Source organism: Corythoichthys intestinalis, chromosome 22, assembly GCF_030265065.1.
Source record: "Corythoichthys intestinalis isolate RoL2023-P3 chromosome 22, ASM3026506v1, whole genome shotgun sequence".
Taxonomy (NCBI): domain Eukaryota; kingdom Metazoa; phylum Chordata; class Actinopteri; order Syngnathiformes; family Syngnathidae; genus Corythoichthys; species Corythoichthys intestinalis.
Genome location: NC_080416.1, coordinates 33,740,807 through 33,759,240, shown reverse-complemented (window position 1 = coordinate 33,759,240; position 18,434 = coordinate 33,740,807).

Sequence of the window (18,434 nt, the reverse complement as noted above, 5' to 3'; positions counted from 1 at the left end):
GCCCACTTTCACCCCTGCTTTCTGCCCACTTTCCCTCCGCCCTCCAAGTGGCCTCCGTGTAACGTCAAGTGAGAGAGGGCGACCCAAAACTGTTTTTGGAACGCAACTCTGGTCCTCCTTATTTTCATAAAATCAAGTCCACATGAAATGCAGCAAGACCTGCCATGTTATTACTTTTGTTTTGCCATCCAGCCTTGTGAAACATGAACAGATGATTAAAAAAAAATTTGTCCACGAGAAATGAAGTTGAAGGCGTATCCCAGTACAAACTGTATAGTAGCGCCCTCCAGTGGCCAAAGTGTGCTGTTGCATTTTCTTTGGTGAATTCCAGCGACTGGCCCCTCACTCTCCTAGAGAGATAGAGCTTAAAGCCACGACCCTTTTTTGCTTACTTTTTTTTTTTTTTTTTTTTTTTTTTTTGGGTGCAGCACTCGGCGACTCCGCCCCTCGTCTGATGCTTCTGCTGTTATCTGCGGGTTGGCCGGGTCTCGCGTGTTGTGCCCCCACCAGGGAGGGTGTCCCGTGCGACACGCTCAAGGCGGCTGCCGCTCAAACAGAGGTTGTCAGGAAGGCTGCCAGGCGACTGCAAAGCGGGGTGACTAAACTGTTGGTACTCATCTTCTCTTCCACCATCCGACTGAATCTTTCACGTTTCTGCAGGAAGACCGCGTCGCCCGCTTGTCGGAGGTCCGACTGGAAAGTCTTCCCGTCATCATGATGACGGCCGCCCACTTCTACACCTTGAAGGTAAAGCCGCTCTCTATTTAACTCACTCCGCGATAGATGTCCGATCCATGTTAAGCGTTAGGGTTGGCAGCCAGTAGCCTTCCGCTTCACCATGGCCGTGTAGAGACCGATGGAGGGGCAGGTGCTCATAGATCAAAACGGGTACATGAACAAGTATTTGATACACCTTACAACAACATAACTTCCATTTTAACCAGCTTTACAGCTGTGACTGCGACTGACTTTAATTGTGTGTGTGTGTGTGTGGGGGGGGTGAATAGAAATCAACACTGTCATCAACACTTTCTGGCTGTGAATCAACTTGTTCATCTCAGAACAAACCACATCAGATGGTCACTGAGCCACCATTAACAATTAAAAAAAAAACTTATTTCATTAGTATCCATATTTTACAAATATACCACCTAATATTTAACCTTTTAACACCGAACGTGTCGGCGGCGACGTGTTTACGCATATAATCTTTGAAGCCTCGTCACGCTGTCGCTGTAATTACGTCACCCACGTGCCGCTGGTTGCTCTCATTTGAAAGCGCAGAAGTTGATGTCCATACCAGTTTTTATTTGAAGTCAATCGACCAAGTAAAACGGGAGATAATGTCATTTGAGTTTTATAGTTTTATTGCACTCATAAATAAGCATTAAAACGCTACATGGACTATGTGTTTATCTCCATATTTCCATCATTTCTTGTCCTTTTTCAAAACTGAAAGCAGCATGAAAGACTACATATCCCAAAAGCCGTTGTGAGTTCAAGAAGGACGAACCTAATGTGAACGTATTTAATAAATTGACGAGCGAGGCGCCACTTAAGGAAAGGGAGGCATGCGAAGCGAGCACCACACAGGTGTTTCGGCACTACACCAGCCGGTTGGATTGAGCGAGCGACTTTGAAACCTGCGTTATGTATCGAAAACTAAATTTAGCGCAAGCTAATGCATTATTTCATTAGCTCAAGGAAGAGGATGAGATGTTTTTATCGTTATTTTCCTCGGATGAGTCGGCGTTTCGGCGAGTAAAAATGACACCGCGCAAACGGCGGAAGAGTGGGCTTTGCAATGTGTGTGACGTAGCTCCATGTCCTGTTCAAGAGTGAACTTTATTAGTCTCAAAAAAAAAAAAAAAAACGTTTATTGAGTAGCTTGCCTGAAAAAATTGGACTGAACTACTTATCATTATTATTTAAAATACTTTTTTTCAAGGTTATATATATATATTTTTTCTTCATTATCAATCTTTTCAATTTATCAATCTTTTCAATTTGTATTTAGATGTGTGTGTTCGAGAAGCTTGATTGCAGGTATATATTTTTGATAAGGTGATGGGTACTATACCTAACCTCACAAAGACATATCCTCTAAACCCTTTTTGTGTTAGATGATGTATATATATATATATATATATATATATATATATATATATATATATATATATATATATATATATATATATATATATATATATTAGGGCTGTCAAAATTATCGCGTTAACGCGCGGTAATTAATTTTTTAAATTAATCACGTTAAAATATTTGACGCAATTAACGCACATGTCCCGCTCAGACAGTATTCTGCCTTTTGGTAAGTTTACAGCAAGGCTTTTTGTGCTGCAGCACAACAGCGAACTCTTGTGGTCGCTTTGCGACATGTTTTTTTTTTTTTTTCTTCTTGCCAGTTCATATGACTGCACGACGTCTCGGGCTGAAGCCTACGTTGTAATGTTGTGCTTATATGATCCTTGGACAAGATTTGTCCGTAAGTATGGTTGTTGTAAATAATGTTCATATTATGTTAGTAAGCGAAATGTTCTATTTTTTGTGTGAGACGCTTTTTATTTATGTTTAGTGAACCTGTATAGCGTGCTAAGCTAACGTTGTTGCTAATACAATGCTTGTGTACTTTTTTTTGTAGTTTTATGACGGTCTAAAGAGGACAATGGTTTGAGGCTATTTTATTAATAAATCAGATGAAAAAGGAAGAAGTCTGATTATTAAGGCGTCGTTCACTAGCTGTCTAGCTTTGGAAAAAGTAGACGCTTCGGAGTGAGGACAGCATAGACAGATTTAAATGACAGTAGAGTGAAATGCCCACTACTGTCATGTTCCCTGCCTCTCTGGTTCACTCACCTGCCTTTTCCCGCCTCTCGGCTTGGCACAGCTGCTACTGATCATCGTTAGGGGAGTATTTAAGTGGCAGGCTCACGTCACTTCCCTGTCTGATCGTTCCAGCACAAAGCTTCACGTCCGAGACCTCCTTCATATGATATCCTGCCTGCGCTTCTCGACGGCCACGCAACCACGCCTGTCTTCAGTAGTCCGGTCTGCCTCTTTTTGCTGTTCTAACACTCAGCTGCTGATTGCAATAAACGGCCTCCTGGCCAAACTGTCAAGCTTGTTGACGAATCTGCATTTTGGTTCCATCCCACACCTGGCTAATCATGACAGAACGATCAGACCAAAACATGGAACCCTCAGATTTGAATCCACTTCACGTGGCCCTCAGAGCCCAGGGACGGCGAATCCTGCAGCAAGAGGAACAGATTTCCTCCCTCCATGAATTTCTGAAAAATACAACTGATCGACAGACGTCAATGATACAGACTCTGAACTCTCAGCTAGCAAACCTCGTTCTTCAGCTTCAACCAACAGCCCAATCCGTCAGGTCGGCCTCTGCTCCTGTGGGCCAACCCAACACACAGGTGAACTTACAACTGTCCAACCCAGAACGCTTTTCGGGTGACACGGGAGACGTTCGCACCTTCCTAACACAATGTGAGCTCCACTTTGAGTTGCAAGCCTCTGCTTTTGTGACTGAGCGCTCCAAGGTGGCGTATGCCATTTCCCACCTCTCAGGAAGAGCTTGGGCCACTGCTGAATGGAGCCGCAACTCACCTGTCTGTTCATCATATCAGACTTTCACCAGCTCCTTGAAACAAGTTTTTCAAAGCAAACCGACGGTAAGAGAGGCGTCGTTAGCACTAATGAACCTGCGACAGGGGAAACGCCGGGTGGCTGACTTTGCCATTGATTTTCGAACGCTAGCAGCCGACAGTGATTGGAACCAATCTGCACTGACTGATGCATTTTTTCAAGCCCTTTCTGACCCCATCAAGCTTGCCATGGTAGCCATCAACATCCCGAGCGACTTGGACTCCCTTATTGCACTGGCCATGCAGATCGACCGACGCCTTGCCGAGCGAGACCAGGAAGGAAAACGCCGGCTGCGCCAACATCATCATCATTATCAAGACAACCCCCACTCCTTCCTGCCATCACCTCAACGGCTCTCTCCTCACTCCCTTTCTACGCGAGAACAAACACCTGAGGAGCCGATGCAGCTGGGCCGTACCCGTCTCACCCCAGAGGAACGTCAACGCAGAGCAAGAGATGGACTATGTTTTTATTGCGGACAACGTGGCCATGTAGTCAATAAATGTCAAGTCAAGGCCGCATCAAACCCAGCTAACACCTCTGTCCAGGTGAGCCAGACTATCATTAATAATTCGGGAAACGTTACTCCTTCAGTTACCTTGTCCTCACCCCATAGTAATGTCACTGTTTCGGCTTTTATTGATTCTGGTTCAGAAGCTAACATGATCAACTTCAATCTTGCCAGGCGTCTGTCACCCTGCCTGATTCGTCTGAATAGCCCCCTGTCGGTCAAGGCTGTCGATGGCACCCCCCTTGGATCAGTCACCCATCAAACTCAATCGGTTTGTGTGACATTTACGGACAACCATTCTGAGAATCTTTGCCTTCACGTCTTTGAGCACATGCCCCATGACTTAATCCTTGGTTTACCATGGTTAAAGCAACACAACCCACAGTTAGACTGGAACTCTGGCAATATAATAAAGTGGGGAAAGGATTGTTCGGACTTATGTTTTCCTCGATCTCCTCAAACCATGGTCCCTCCTTCTGATCTCGCCAATGTTCCAAGTTGTTATCATGATCTCGCCGAGGTCTTCAGTAAAAGCAAAGCCACTTCACTTCCCCCATTCAGAGACATAAATTGTGCGATCGAGCTTTTGCCTGGTACCACCCCACCACGAGGAAAGCTCTACTCCTTGTCTGCACCCGAACGTAAGGCCATGGACTCGTACATCAAGGAATGCCTGGCCGCGGGCCTGATACGTCCCTTCTTCTTCCCCGGCCGGGGCCGGTTTCTTTTTTGTAGAGAAGAAAGACAAGACATTAAGGCCATGCATTGACTATAGAGGCCTAAATCTAATCACGGTCAAGAATCGTTATCCACTTCCACTAATATCGTCTGCCTTTGAGTTACTGGAGGGTGCTAAAGTCTTCACTAAACTAGACCTGCGAAATGCGTATCATTTGGTGCGCATACGGCAAGGAGACGAGTGGAAGACGGCCTTCAACACCCCTTCAGGACATTATGAATATCTTGTCATGCCATTTGGACTCACCAACGCACCCGCCATATTCCAGAATCTTGTAAACGATGTTCTTGGTGACCTGCTTAATAGGAATGTTTTCGTGTATCTTGACGATATTTTGATTTTCTCCCACGACCAGGAATCACACCAGCAGCATGTACGGGCAGTACTTCAAAGACTCCTGCGGAACCAGCTGTATGTCAAGGCCGAAAAATGTGATTTCCATAAACCCTCCGTTCAGTTTCTCGGTTACATTCTCGCCGAGGGTAAGGTCAAGATGGATCCTGACAAGATTTCAGCAGTCCTAAACTGGCCCATACCAAAGAACCTAAGAGCTACAGCGATTCCTGGGTTTTGCTAATTTTTACAGAAAATTCATAAAGAATTATAGTACCATTGCCTCACCTCTGCATTCTCTCACTTCCACCCATAGACGCTTCCTGTGGACAGAGCCATGCCAGAAGGCATTTGATCTACTCAAGAACCGCTTCACCTCTGCCCCCATTCTCTCCTTGCCGGACCCTGCTCACCAATTCATTTTGGAAGTGGATGCCTCAGATGTGGGAGTCGGAGCAGTGCTGTCCCAGAGAAATCCTACGGACGGTAAACTTCACCCCTGCTACTTCATGTCCAAAAAATTGTCGGACACAGAGAAAAATTATGATGTTGGGGACAGAGAACTATTGGCAATCAAACTAGCCATGGAAGAATGGCGGCACTGGCTTGAAGGAGCTTCACAGCCCTTTTTGATCTGGACCGACCACAAGAACCTGTCATACCTCAAAACTGCTAAACGCTTGAATTCACGCCAGGCCCGTTGGTCTCTGTTCTTTAATCGGTTCCAATTCCATATCTCATATCGACCAGGGTCCAAGAACACAAAACCAGACGCATTGTCTAGGATATTCGAATCAAATAAAAACACCTCTGAACCGATGCCAATTGTGCCTCAATCTTGTTTCTTATCTGTGCTGTCATGGGATACTGAGGCCAAAGTAAAATCAGCTCTCGAGTCCACAGAAGTCCCATCAGAATGCCCGAAAGAAAAGCTATACGTGGTGCCTGAGCTTCGCGGCCAGGTTATCCACTGGGCCCACACTCTCAAGACCTCTTGTCATCCGGGTATCACCAAAACAATTTTTGTCATTTCCCAGAGGTTCTGGTGGAAAGCCATGCGCAATGATGTTACCGAATACGTCAACGCCTGTTCAGTATGTGCCTCTTGTAAGCCATCTTCGTGCAGACCAGCTGGTGGGCTCCATCCCCTACCTATACCATCCAAACCCTGGTCACACATATGTATGGACTTTGTCACTGGTTTACCCCCATCCTCTGGTAACACTGTTGTCCTCACAGTAGTAGACAGATTTTCCAAGATGGTGCATTTCATCCCATTGCCTAAATTACCTTCTGCCAAGGCGTTGGCTCAAGTACTCATGTCCAACATATTTCGCGTGCATGGCTTCCCCACTGATGTGGTTTCCGATAGGGGTCCGCAATTTGTTTCTGCTTTCTGGAAACCCTTCTGCAAGATGATAGGGGCTACAGTTAGTCTTTCGTCTGGGTTCCATCCACAGTCCAACGGTCAAGCGGAGAGGCTGAACCAAATCCTGGAGACTGGTCTTCGCTGCCTGGCGTCCCAGGACCCCTCCACGTGGAGCGAGAAGCTGATGTGGCTGGAGGTGGCGCATAATACTCTTCCATCATCAGCGACGGGCTTCTCACCCTTCCATGTTGTACATGGCTTTCAGCCCTCGCTCTTTCCTGCTCTCGATAACAACTCTCCAGTCCCCTCAGCACTCACCTTCATCCGTAGATGCCGTCGGACCTGGGAACGAACTCGACGCATTCTGCTCCGTCGTTCGGCCGTCTACAAGACTGCTGCGGATCGCAAGAGGTCTGCTGCCCCGACATACGCTATGGGTGACCGGGCCTGGCTGTCCACACGACATCTGCCTTTGAAGGTCCAGTCAAGGAAGCTTGCTCCCAGGTTTGTTGGTCCCTTTCCAGTTTCTAAAGTTATTAATCCAGTCTCCGTGCGCCTCCAGTTGCCCAAGTCCATGAGGGTCCATCCCACATTTCATGTCAGTCAGCTGAAACCTGCCCGTGCAAGTCGTCTTGTCCCTCCGGCCAGACCCCCGCCCCCGCCCGGTTTGTGGATGGCGGCCTGGTCTATTCTGTCCGACGGCTCCTGGCGGTGCGACGTCGTGGCCGGGGTTTCCAGTATCTGGTTGACTGGGAGGGGTATGGCCCTGAGGAGCGTTCCTGGATTCCCTCCCGGTTCATCGTGGATCCCGCCCTCATCCGTGCCTTCCATGCTGCCCATCCTGAGGCGCCTGGGCCGTCGGGTGCCGGCCGTTGAGGTGGGGCCCTGTCATGTTCCCTGCCTCTCTGGTTCACTCACCTGCCTTTTCCCGCCTCTCGGCTTGGCACAGCTGCTACTGATCATCGTTAGGGGAGTATTTAAGTGGCAGGCTCACGTCACTTCCCTGTCTGATCGTTCCAGCACAAAGCTTCACGTCCGAGACCTCCTTCATATGATATCCTGCCTGCGCTTCTCGACGGCCACGCAACCACGCCTGTCTTCAGTAATCCGGTCTGCCTCTTTTTGCTGTTCTAACACTCAGCTGCTGATTGCAATAAACGGCCTCCTGGCCAAACTGTCAAGCTTGTTGCCGAATCTTCATTTTGGTTCCATCCCACACCTGGCTAATCATGACAACTACAGTCCTTAAGTACCGTATGTTGAATGTACAGTGGGGAGAACAAGTATTTGATACACTGCCAATGGATTTCCCATTGGCAGTGTATCAAATACTTGTTCTCCCCACTGTATATATCCATCTTGTGTCTTATCTTTCCATTCCAACAATTTATTTTACAGAATATATATAATTTACAGAAAAATATGGCATATTTTATAGATGGTTTGAATTGCGATTAATTGCGATTAATTAATTTTTAAGCTGTAATTAACTCGATTAAAATTTTTAATCGTTTGACAGCCCTAATATATATATATATATATATATATATTATATATATATATATATATATATATTTTTTTTTTAAGGTCATTATTTTGCACTGTATATAACCTGTTTTGACCATAGTATTTGTTAAGGCCAAAAACGCCTATGACCATACCTGCTTTTTGTGTTGAATTGTCAAACATAAAACTATTCAGTCATATCTTTTTTTATTGAATGTTTTTGCTAACAAGTTGAATTAATATTATCAAGCTTCAAAACGGTTGGTCGAGCATATTTGGTTGCCAATGGGACATCAACATGACAATTTTGAAAAAAGAGTTGGGATTTTTTTTTTGTCTTTTCGGGTCCAAAATGTCTATAATAATTGGTCAGTGAAGAAAACAACAGTTTAGACATGGAGGTTATTGTGTCCTTAAAAAATGGACCCAACCTGGCCATTGAAAACAATTTTTTCTTTAAATTGTAAAGGCAACATCAAAGGCATGCAAATTCGGCCAAAATAGGCTTAGGTGTTAAAGGGGTAATAAAGTAATGACATAAAATGTTATAGAACAATAACATTGTAATTGTGTTTATAATTGTTGTATTTCATACCTGAATATCCTTGCAAAATGTATTATTCTTACCGATTGGGCTTTTCACCCAACTGATGAGGGATCCACTGCCTTAAGCAGCCTTATCCAGCTTTTTTTCTTTTTTATCCCTCAACCTCCTTTCCTTACCAGGCATGTCTACATTATGATTATTAAATATTAATTTTACAAAATCAGATTCCTGGTGGCTTTTATTTTTAATGCTTCAATTTTTTTCACAATAACTACAGAGGTAGATTTGTGTCTTATTTGTCAATTTTTTAAAAAAGTTGCTTCATTCAAAAAATATATTGTCAATCAGAAAAAGTCACCTCAAGCAAAAAAATGTGTTTGACCCAACGCTTGCCAGCCTAACGGCTGGCTATTGGGGTCCCACCGGAGTGCCGCGACGCGGAAGCAATCGGCGGCCGGCCTGCACGTCGCAGCGGGGGTGCGACATCTGGGCCCCATCGCGCGACACGGAAGCGACGGGGCTGTTTTAAGAGTTATGCTTCGGCGTTGCGATGACGGCGTAGTGACTACGGCGTCAATGAGCATTCGATAGTTCTGCGGCAAGGGAACGTGTTGCCCTGTAATTCACCACCAAGCCACTAAAGGGGTGTGGCGTTGTGTTTGTACAGTTTTGGGGGACTCTTGTCGACTTCCTCTATTTTTCTTTCGGTTACACAGCAATACCAACAGAGATGGAACGCTTGAAAGTGGATCTTCAGCTGATCAACCTTGAACAACAACATGTTGATCATACAAATGTGGAGGTGCGGGCGACGCAGACGGTTGCAAGACCAAAGAGCTGTCGAAGGACACCAGAGAAAAAATTGTAGACCTGCACCAGGCTCCAGAATCTGCAATAGGTAAAAAGCTTGGTGTAAAGAAATCAACTGTGGAAGCAATTATTAGAAAATGGAAGACATACAAGACCACTGATAATCTCCCTCGATCTGGGGCTCCATGCAAGATCTAACCCCGTGGCGTCAAAATGATAACAAGAACGGTGAGCAAAAATCCCAGAACCAAACGGGGGGGACCTAGAGAATGACCTACAGAAAGCTGGGACCACAGTAACAAAGGCAACTATCAGTTACACAATGCGCCGCCAGGGACTCAAATCATGCACTGCCAGACGTGTCCCCCTGTTGAAGAAAGCACACGTCCAGGCTCGTCTGCGGTTCGCTAGAGAGCATTTGGATGATCCAAAAGGGGACTGGGAGAATCTGTTATGGTCAGATGAAATCAAAATGGAACTTTTTGGTAGAAACACAGGTTCTCGTGTTTGGAGGAGATAGAATACTGAATTGCATCCGTAGAACACCATACCCACTGTGAAGCATGGGGGTGGAAACATCATGGTTTGGGGTTGTTTTTCTGCAAAGGGACCAGGACGACTCATCTGTGTAAAGGAAAGAATAAATGGGGCCATGTATCGAGAGACTTTGAGTGAAAATCTCCTTCCATCAGCAAGGGCATTGAAGATGAGACGTGGCTAGGTCTTACAGCATGACAATGATCCCAAACACACAGCCAGTGCAACAAAGTAGTGGCTTCGTAAGAAGCATTTCAAGGTCCTGGAGTGGCCTAGCTAGTCTCCAGATCTGAACCCCATAAAAAATCTGTGGAGTGAGTTGAAAGTCCGTGTTGCCCAACGACAGCCCCAAAACATCACTGCATGGAGATCTGAATGGAGGAATGGGCCAAAATATCAGCAACAGAGTGTGAAAAGCATATGAAGAGGTACAGAAAACGTTTGGCCTCCGTTACTGCCAACAAAGGGTACATAAAAAAGTATTCAGATGAACTTTTGGTTTTGACCAAATACTTATTTTCCACCATGATTTGCAAATAAATTCTTTAAAAATCAAACAATGTGATTTTCCAGTTTTTTTTCCACATTTTGTCTCTTATGGTTGATGTTTACCCATGTTGACAATTACAGGCCTCTCTAGGCCTCTGTTTTCAAGTGGGAGAACTTGCACAATTATTGGTTGACCAATTACTTATTTGCCCCACTGTACACATATGAACAACTTAAATCTTTCAATCAATTGACATATTATTGTACTTACTTGCGAATGCACGCACACACAATATTTAGATGATGAGAAGCTTGAACATTTTGTCCCAATAAACGTAGGACTCAGCTTTTGTTTGCCAAAATATGAGATCAGAACAAATACCAACTCAGTAACTCGCCACCAGGGGGATCCAAAACCACACAACATGCAAAAAAAGATGGCCAGGATGCATGACGCTGCATTTAATCGACTTGTAAAATATAAAACGTTTAATTATGAGTAGGCAGTTAAACGATTAAACGACTGCTCGTGCACATTCATACATTGGTTATAGAGCTATTATTTTGTTATAAAACTGAATTATCTATCTAAATGGAGGACGCACACTTTAAATATATTAAAGCGAGAATGCATCTTTGAGTGAACTTCGAGTAAAGGATGAGTATCCCGAGTCCGGGCCGAGTGTCCTCTTTTTTGGAAATCAAAAATTGGTCACCCAATTTAAGTTCAAGCAGACCACTTGGTTTCAAAGTGAGGTGTTGCTCCCCTGTTGATTAGTCTGATTAGACTAACATAGCAACACTGAAGGCGGACATTTGATTGGACAAAAAAATTGTGCATTCATGAGGGTTGAGAAAACCCTAACCCCCCGGGTTATGAACGAGTTCCGTTCATACGCTGGCGGCGTAAACTGAATTTCCGCACAAGTCGGAATTAACCCTTTAGGGACCCCAAAGTAACTATCCAAAAAGTCCAAAAGGATTTTATTTTGTTTAATGATGAAGGATACACTGTACGAGTACGTTGTAACCTGCGGACTACCTGTACATGAAAGGTTGGACTTTTTGGTTGCAGGCAACTAACGTTTGTGCGCTTTTCCCGGCAGGCTGATGAGCGTCTGTCACAGCTGTACGTGCACGCACTGTCGTTAAGGGCGCACGCCGACTGGCTCCGGACTGCCGCTCAAAATGTCAGCTTGCCCTCTGAGGCCGCGGGGGATGCCGCTGTTCGCTTGCTTCGACTAGCCGGCCTCGTCGGGAACGCCCTCAGACAGGTGAGCGCAGTGGCGCGGGAAATAGGGTGCTGAAGGTGCTGCAGCGCCCACTGGTGTTGGGGAGAAAAAAAGTGTTATGGCAGATTTCTATTTTGCTTCTGTTAATAATGAATAAATAAAACCTATTGAAACAATAGGGTATTTAACTTCTGGGATTAAATATAAATGTTGAAAAGTTTTTTTTGTTCGTAACAATGTCCCCACCTGACACCTTTCTTGCTCCCAGGTAACAATGAATAAGACGCGATTGGAAAAGTTAACTGCTGACAGAGGAGGTGTTAACATGGCGCAAGAACAAATTACTGATGGTTTTTCTTTACAAAAACAGCGAAGTTTTCAAAATTCAATTCAAAGTCAAAAATGAAGGTGATTATGGTGATTGTGCGCCGTCTACCTGTAATGATTTGCGTTATAATACACGTGCGCTTTTGTTTCCATTACAAAAACTCCAACACACACACTTTAGATGAAACAGTATGCTGTCTTTGTAGTAGCCTAGTAGTAATACGTAAACAATACAGCATGTGATTGTACTGCCATTGTGGACGTCTCGTATGGAGAAAACGCGCAAGCATGCCAAATTTGGACTGAAACGACTGTTTTTTGGTGGGAAACACTCAAGAAGATCATCAGCATCCCCTGCTGTGAGTGCCTTCGAGCACTCGTGAGCGGACCGGCAGCCCCGCCGGCTGAGTTTGGAGTAAACGAGTGGCACATTGGCAACCAGAGGCACTGGTCGAAATGTGTCATCCTTGCACGTTTTCTCCATACAAGGCGTGCACAATGGCAGTACACACACATGCTGGATAGTTTACGTACTACTACTAATCGGCTACTACAAAGACAGCATTCTATTTCACCTACAGTGCGTGTTGGATTCATTGTTTTGGAAATAAAAGCGTACGTGTATTAAAATGCAATTCCCCGCAGCTAGACGGCGTAATGACATACAAACACATTTAAAAACCACAATGTCCAATAAGCCTCAGTTTAACGCCAGCTTTTCACAAATAGCACTTTATTCGGTGTGACCCAGTAGCAAGCAAGGAGACAGGTGGTGTCCATGTAATTAAAAAAAAACTTTTCCAACATATATTAATCCCGAAAAGTGGAATACGCTAATGTTTCAATGTGTTTTATTTATTTTTACCCCCAAAAATCTACCAAAACACTTTTTCTCTCCCCAACACAAGGGGGTGCTGTAGCACCCTCGGCACCCCACTTCCCGCGCCACTGTCAGCATCGAACGGACTGGTCGCCATGAGCACGACTTTTGACTCTTTTCAAGTTTTGATTAAGGCTAATGAGCTAAAATGATAATAGGCTAGCATGCTAAGGTGCTAAGCCTTGTGATAATGATAATATTGATATGGCTTGTGATGAACCAAACCCTTTTCTACTCTGTGAGTTTACAGTATTTTAGTGGAATAAGTCGCTCACCTTACATAGGCTACAATAAAGCCATCCAGAGAAGTCCTCTGTTGCAAGATGGCTGCCAGTTAGTTAATAGGACGTCTTGCCTTATGATCGTTCCGTTCGAACAGGCTCAAATAGACAACTGTCCGCCCCCGATAGACTGGTACCGGTACGATCACTTACCTTTGTCCCTTTTCAAGCTTTGACTGAGGCTAACGACCTAAAATGGCGAGCGTGCCAAAGGGCTGATCGAACTTCGGTCACGCCAGTCGTCATTTCCGAAGGAAAAACGTGGCTCTCGCTTTATTTTATTTTTCAGATGGATGCGGCGGTCCCCGTTTCACCGCCACAGCCGTCTCTTCCCGCCACGCGTTCGGCCTTTGACGCGCTACGCTACACGGCAGAGATGTCGCGCTGCTTGACGGTGTTCTGCCGCTGGTCCCGACGCCTCCTACATCATCTGCGCAGGACTGCCGCCTGTCCTAAGACACGAAGATGAAGGACACATTCAAACTATCGGGATTGGTCAGAGGGATGGGAATGGCCTGACCTGGACTGACACCCGATTTATTTGTCTAGATAGGAGCACTTTACTCTTCGAGCACTTGGCCAACATTTTAACCCTTTATAGGGCACTCATTTAAAGACCATCAATGTAAAAAGCAAACACAAAAAAAAACCTTCAGAGTGTTACACAGAGTCAACACTAGAGTTTATTTGTTTTTATTCATTTTAAATTCAACAAATCAAAAGGAAGTGACCCTCAAATGTTCAAACTTAACAGCAAGTTCCCCAATTAATAGGAAGTGACCCAGAAATGCAGACGTTGCCCCAAAATCAACAGAAAATGACTTGATAGGAACAGGAATTGAAAGGTAGATGTCCCAAAAGTAACAGGAAATGAGCCAGTACTAATAGGAAGTGCCATAGAAATGCCCACAAAATCATGAGGAAGTGACCTGAAATCGTCCCAATACCGCTATGAAGTGCCCTAGAAATGCCCCCAAAATCATCAGGGTGTGATCTGAAATGTCCCAATACCAATAGCAGATGCCCTAGAACTGAACCAAAATCATCTGAAAGTGACCTGAAGTGCCCCAAAATCAAAAGGAATTGACTCTTGAAATGCCACAAAATCAAGCGGATGTGCCCCGATCAGAACTGGAAGTGACCCGTAAATGCCCCAAAATCAACAGATAGTGACTTGATAGGCACAGGGAGTGAACCGTAAATGTCCCGAAAGTAACAGGAAATAAGCTAATATGAATAGGAAGTGCCCGAGCAATGCCCCAGAATGAACAGGAAATGAGCCTAAAATAGGAAGTGCCCCAAAATCAATAGGAATTGACTCTTGAAGTGCCCCAAAATTAAGCACAAGTGTCCTGATATCAAAAGGAAGTAACTCGTATAGATGCGTAAAATAAACAGAAAGTGACTTGATAGGAACAAGAAATGAACCGTAAACGTCCCAACATAGACTTCATAATATATTGACGGGACGCGGGGCCGATTAATAGGGGGCCTATCTCCGTAAAAGCTGAGTGACTGGCAACACAGACAAAGAGTTTTTTACGTTGAAAATTCTTGTGAATAAATGGTTAAATCCCTGAATTCTTTATAGATATGGACGTAAAACAGTCTCGATTCTTGGTTAAAAGCAAACAAAACAAAAAAAACCAGGCAGTTAGCATTTATTTTACGTAAATATGTCGAACGTGCTGCTAGTCTTCAAGCCACTGTGGTGCCGCCTTATCACCAAAAAGAGTTTTTTACGTTGAAAATTCTTGTGATCAAATGCGTATATCCCTGAATTCTTTATAGATGTGAACATAAAACAGTCTCGGTTTTTGGTTAAAAGCAAAAAAACCGTGTAGGTAGCATTTATTTTACGTAAAATATTGCGAACTATGAGGCGAATCAGTAAGGAAATTAGTGGCCGCCATACGTAAACAAAGAGCTTTTTCTATTGAAAATTCTTTTGAATAATGCTTAAATCCCTGATTCTTGGTTAAAAGCACACACACACACACACAAAAAAACGGCAGTTAGCATTTATTTTACGTAAATATTGCGAATTATGACGCTAATGCCGTAGCGGTTAATTTCTCCTATTGATTTTTTTCACGTTTCAAAATGCATGCATGGTACGAAAAATCTAATAATTACCTTGAATCCTAGAACATATCACTCCTGAGACAATCCTTCCTGTTTCTATGCGGTACAGTTTTCGTACTTTTTTAACCGATATAATTATGAAGTCTATGGTCCCAAAAGTATCAGAAAATGCAGTATTTTGAACACATTAAATTCATGATTGATTGATTATAGTATATATATTTTTTAATATAAATAATCACTTGCTCTATAAAGAGTTAAAGCACACGCCCCTCACGTCCATTTTAACTGGGAGGGATCATGTTTCAGTGCCATTGACGGCGATAGACGTCCCTCCAAATCCAAACAAAGAGGACATCTATCACCATCACTGGCAGCCTTGGAGTAAAACACGTTTACACGGGTTTCAAAACGTGTTTCTGATTTTCTGTATTTATGATGCGGAGGAGGTGCCGGCATCTCCACCGCTGGATATTTAATATCAGCCATTTTGCTGTCATTGCTATTTATATTTTTATAACTAAACAATAAATAGTAGTTGATAATGGACAACTAAACACTTGAGTGACCCCGTTGTTTTCACAACACACAAAGGTTTGGCATACAAAAGTAGAAACGGCTCTCCTTTTCACAACACACAAAGGTTTGGCATACAAAAGCGGAAATGGCTCTCTGAAATGAAAAAAAAAACACACCTGTGATACACACATACCAGTGCCACACACACACCCACAATTGGGTTTATCTTGGACGCGCATCTTTGGACAATTAGGCACACCCACTGAAGTTGACAAGAAATATGTGTTTGTTCACATATCATTGGCAGGTGTCCATATTGTATTACAAACCCTCTCAAAAAAAAAAAAAATAATACAGTTGAGGAGGATCACATGATCAGAAATCAGGCCCGCAAAAAAATATCCAAAATACATTTCATCAAGCATGCAGTGGTACGTAAAAGTATCTAAATCTTTTTGAATTTCTCACATTTCTACAAAAATTACTATCAAATGTGATCTGATCTTTGTCAAAATCATACAGATGTAAAAACAGTGTATGCGTTAACTAAAACAAAAAAGAATAGCATGCAAACAATGACAGAAGGGGGAAAAAAGTGAACGCTCTGCCTAAGGAGACTTTAAGAAAAAATTGGCTTCAATTAAGCCAATTTTTACCAAACATTTTAAGTCAGATGTGTGCCCAATCACTGATAAGTGAGCTGCCCTGCCCACTAAAAAAGGCACACCTGGTCTTGATAAAACGCATTGTCTGATGTGCATCATGGCTCGGTCAAAACAGCTATCTGAAGACCTGCGATCAAGGATTGTTAATTTGTTTAAAGCTGGGAAAGAATGCAAAACCATCTCTACAAGTCTGGTTGTTCATCAATCGACAGTAAGAGAGGTTGTCTACAAATGGAGAGAGTTTGGCACTGTTGCTTCTCTTACAAGGAGTGGCCGTCCACCAAAGATGACGCCCAAAGTTCAGCGCAAAATACTCAGAGAGGTAAAAAAGAACCCTAGAGTGTCTGCTAAAGACTTACAGAAATCACTGACTCTCTCTCTCTCTCTCTCTCTGTGTGCACACATCAATTATATGGAAAACTATGGCCAAAAATGGTGTTCATGAGAGGACTCCACAGAGGAAGCCACTGCTGTCTAAAAAACATTGCTGCTCTTTTAATGTTTGCAAAAAGGCACTTGGACACTCCACAAAGGTTTTGGCAAAATACACTGAACCAGAACAACAATCTGAGTGGACCAATAGCAGTCCATTTGCATCACGTCACCACGCGTTGGCATGACTCATAGTCAGGATTTTGTGGAAGTGCACATCAAGCTATACCGTAGGGTCATGAATCGGGTCTGCCTTGATGGTGTAGGTCCGCCACAGAAGCATGAATCAGCCTTTTCAAGGAAATACGGGTTACGTCGCCAGCATAGGAAAAGAATTCGTTCATAACCCTGGAATTACCTGTAATTGTCACCTTAACTTATAAAAACTGGCAAAGGGAGGTCGGAGGAGGACCGTCGAGATCGTAGACATGTTCCGGTCGTATTGTGGAGCCAGTTAACTGACGCGCACACCACGCTCACATTTTTCTATCTTAATTTCAAAGGTAAGCGTCACCTTTTTTCACCACCTGCAGTAAGCTTCTTGAGACCCACGTTGATTTCGCTCACAAGAAAATCCGCCGTGCATCCGTCTGGCGTCAAAACAATGAAATTGTCATAAATCCTTGTATTTCGAGCGTGTCGCCTAATATCAAACTAACATCGGATGTCGAAAGGATTGTATGTATGGCGTTATATTGCTGCCACTTTTCTAAGCGAGCAATAATGGACTTTGATCACAGAAAAATCGATTTCGAGCACAGAAAATAATATTGAGCGAGCAGTTAAAGATTTTGAGCAAAATAATTGCTTCTGAGCACAGAAAATATTGGGCAAAAAAAAAATCTACTCTGTGCAGCTCAGTTCCCCCTCCAGCTCTCGCTCAATCACCGATTGGCTGTTTCCAAAGAAGTTGACAGGGAAATTCAACTTTGAACTCCAAGACAAGTGTCAACCCGATAGCTCAATGAGAGAAATGAATTGGACCAACCAAGGATTGCCTCCTTAGAAGACTTTATATAAAACTTGATATATCAAGGATTAAATGGTGTGATCCGGCAAGAGCCGTGAACACACAGGAGTACACAGAGGATACATAAGTAAAGGGTTTACATACTGTAAGCCTGTTGAAAGGGCGTTGCTTACTGTGAAAATGATACCTACTCTGAAAGCAAAAACGAAACTTATTACAGCCCACCACTGGTGATTTTTAGCTGAAAAACATTGTGAGCTACGACCTTGGGACCTTAACCGTAGCTGAGACGAAAAGGGAATAAAATCTGACAAGAGTCCACAGAAACCCTTTGTATTATGTTCAAAGAAATACAGCACGCGAACCTGGATGAATACAGTTTAACAAATGAATATAGTATCGCAGCAGTTATGTTTTTTATAAGCATGAATATAAGTTCTTTCACAGAAGTCATCCTTCTCCTGTTTAATTCAGCCAATTGGCGTACTCCCACCAACTCTCTTATTGGTTGGTTTCGTGTGGCACAT